Source organism: Nematolebias whitei, chromosome 1 (genome assembly GCF_014905685.2).
Source record: "Nematolebias whitei isolate Nwh7 chromosome 1, NemWhi1, whole genome shotgun sequence".
In the NCBI taxonomy this organism is placed as follows: domain Eukaryota; kingdom Metazoa; phylum Chordata; class Actinopteri; order Cyprinodontiformes; family Rivulidae; genus Nematolebias; species Nematolebias whitei.
The window spans coordinates 36,608,522-36,611,969 of NC_056498.1; the positions used below are offsets into that span (position 1 = coordinate 36,608,522).

At 44.6% G+C, this 3,448-nt stretch overlaps 1 protein-coding gene across 1 annotated transcript in view; it reads left to right on the forward strand.

Annotated features, from left to right (window-relative positions):
• Window positions 1-3,448, forward strand: part of tdrd7b (tudor domain containing 7 b) — an 80,864-nt gene that overhangs the window by 34,572 nt on the left and 42,844 nt on the right. The gene's annotated exons all lie outside the window — the stretch shown is intronic.

Sequence of the window (3,448 nt, forward strand, 5' to 3'; positions counted from 1 at the left end):
AGGCAGTCCATGCCTGAAGGACAGCCAGTCTCCACACAAGTTGAAGGTTTCTTCACTAATTCAGGTACAAGAAGTAAAAAGGAAACACAAGCAAGTTAGAACATACGGTTTGTATATCTACTGTATCTTCGTTTCAACAATATGTGTTTGTGTTGTTTTATTTTTTTCATAAATTTCTCTAATAATTAATGTTGATGTTTTTCATTTTTTCAATTATGCAACTTTCACAAGTGTGAAACAGTTATTTCAGAATAAATGTTTATCTGTGCACATTACAAGTAAGTTTTGCACTTTACATTGAAAAGAAAAAATAAAATAAAATAATTTTGTCGGACGAGATGCATCTGGTTTATAGATGGTCCTGCTTCTATGTTATGTTGATCTAGGTCTCAATTTTTTTTCTCCTAAAACTCTCAGCTATAAAAACGGAGCACCACCTAGTGGGCTAATGTAAAATTGAAAGTATAGGGATAGAAGTAAATATAAAAGACAAAACTGAGAAGAATGTATTATTTTATGATAAAATAAATATAAGATTCAAATTTGTGTTAATAGTGTATTGTATTCGGGAGGTGGAAGGAATACTTCTCTGATCTTCTCAGTCCCACCAGCACATCTTTCATGGAGGATGCTGAGTCAGGGGACTTTTGGGTTGATCTGTCCTTAACTGTGGCTGAGGTCACCGAGGTAATTAAAACGTTCTGAGGCAGCAGGGCTCCAGGAGTGGATGAAATTCATCCTGATTTCCTTATGGCTCTGGATGTTGTGGGGATGTCTTAGTTAACACACCTTTGCAACGTTGCGTGGACATTGGGGGCAATGCCACTGGATTGGCAGACTGGGGTGGTGGTTCCCCTCTTCAAAAAAGGGGACGCCTCCCTGGTAAGGTCTATTCAGGGGTACCGGAGAAGTGAGTCTGATCATTGGTTGAACCTCAGATCCAGGAGGAACAATGTAGGTTCTGTCCTGGCCGTGGAACACTGGATCAGCTCTTTACCCTCACTAGGGTCCTCGAGGTGTCATGGGAGTTTGCCCATCCAGTCTACATGTGTTTTGTGGACTTGGAGAAGGCATTTGACCGTGTTTCTCGGGGCACACTGTGAGGGGTGCTCCGTGAGTATGGGATTGGGGGCTCGCCATTACGGGCTGTTCAGTCCCTATACAAGTGGTGCGAGAGTTTGGTTCGCATTGCCGGTAGTAAGTCGGACCCCTTCATGGTGGGAGTTGGACTCCGCCAAGGCTGCCTGTTGTCACCGATTCTGTTCATAACTTTTATGAACAGAATTTCTTGGTGCAGCCAGGGGCGGAGGGAATCTGGTTCGGTGGCTTCAGGATTCCATCTCTACTCTTTGCAGATAATGTGGTCCTGTTGGTGTCATTGTGCTGTGATCTTCAGCTCTCACTGAAGTGGTTCACAGCTGAGTGTGAAGCGGCTGGGATGAGAATCAGCACCTCAAAATTTGAGGCCATAGTTCTCAACCAGAAAAGGGTGGATTGCTTTCTTCAGGTTGAGGGTGAGGTTCTGCCACAAGTGGAGGAGTTCAAGTAACTCGGGGTTTTGTTCACGAGTGAGGGAAGAATGGAGCGTGAGATTGACTGATGGATTGGTGCAACATCTGCAGTCTTGCGGACTCTGTATCGGTCCATTTTGGTGAAGAGAGAGTTGACCTTTAAGGCAAAGTTCTCTGTTTACCAGTCGGTCTATGTTCCTACCCTCATCTATGGTCATGAGTTCTGGGTAGTGACCGAAAGAATGAGATCGTGGATACAGGCGGTTGAAATGACTTTTCTCCGCAGGGTATTTGGACTCTCCTTAGAGATAGAGTGAGGAGTTCAGTTATCTGGGAAAGACTCAGCGTAGAACCGCTGCTCCTTCACATGGAGAGGAACCAGTTGAGGTGGTTCAGGCATCTGCTAAGAATGCCCCCTGGATGCCTCCCTAGGGAGGTGCTTCAGGCATGTCCGACTGGGAGGCGACCCCAGGGAAGACACAGGACACACTGGAGAGTCTATGTCTCTCGGTTGGCCTGGGAACGCCTTGGAATCCTCCCAGAAGAGCTGGAAGAGGTGGCTGTGGAAAGAGATGACTGGACCTCCCTGCTCAAGCTGCTGCACCAGCGACCCGACTTCGGAATAAGCGGAAAATAATGGATGGATGGATGGATGGATGGATGGATGGAGTGTATTCTAATGTTGCCAATTTTCCCTAAAAAGAACAAGAGTGTAGTAAAAGTTCTGTGATGTTATGAGGTCATTTGACAACATTCTTAATAAATAAAAAAAATGTGAATTTTGAAATGTGTACATTTGAAAAACTATTTATGCATTTTTGACTTTTGTAGTACCATTTGTGACAAGCTGTATGAATGTGATGAAATGCCCCATCTGGATCAGGAGAGAGTGTTTCCCTCAGTTGGAGGAGTTCAAGTCTTTGGGCATATTGTTTATGAGTGATGGTAGAATGGAGTGGGAGATGGATCAACGGATTGGGGCCTCTTCCTCATTAATGAGGGCATTGCTTTGGTCTGTGGTGGTGAAGAAAGAGCTGAGTCGAAAGGCAAAGCAGACTTACCAGTCTGTCAACATTCCAACCCTCACCTATGGTCATGAGTCATGACCAAGCAAAAGAGCAAAAGAAGCAAGATTCTGGATCCAAGTGGACAAAATGAGTTTTCGTCACACAGTGGCTGGGCTTAGCCACTGCACTTCCTCATTGAAAGGAATCAGTTGAGGTGGTTCGGGCATCTCATTAGGATGCCTCCTGGTAAACCTCCCTTTAAAGGTTGTCCTGGCACGTTCCATTTGTAGGAGGCTTCAGGGAAGATTTCTGTCGTCTCTGGAGAGATTGTGTATCTCCTCTGGCCTGGGAAAGCCTCCAAGTCCCTCAGAATGAATGAAAAAGTGTCACTGGGAAAAGGGATGTCTGGCTTTCTCCTGGAGCTGTTGCCTCCACAACCCGTTTACAGAAAAGCAGTAGAAGATTTTTTTTTTTCATTTACCCTTTATTTATACAGATAGTTTCAATGAGCCACGAGAAATCATTTTCAAGAGAGATCTGTTTAGGGAGCAGATGGTGGGGGTTAAGGGCCTTGCTCTGGGGCTCAGGGTGGGGTGAATGAGGGTGGAAGGAGGTGTGGGTGTTCCACCTATTCCACCCACATTTTAATGTTGATGGTACCGGGAGTTGGACCTGAGACTTTCCGATCACAAGCCCATCTTCTAACCTCTGCGCCACCACTCCCCCATGGATGGATGGATGAATGGATGAATTTGTGAACCTTGTTGCACCCATACAAATACTGTTGTATGCTTGTGTGACTACTTTTGAGACAAATGTGCTTGAGGTATATTTGCCTGTCTACAATTCCAGTGAGTTTGCAATTTATAGTAAAAATAATTAAAAAAAAGATTTTACTTCATGACATTAAAGTGCTTTATCTTACGAGTA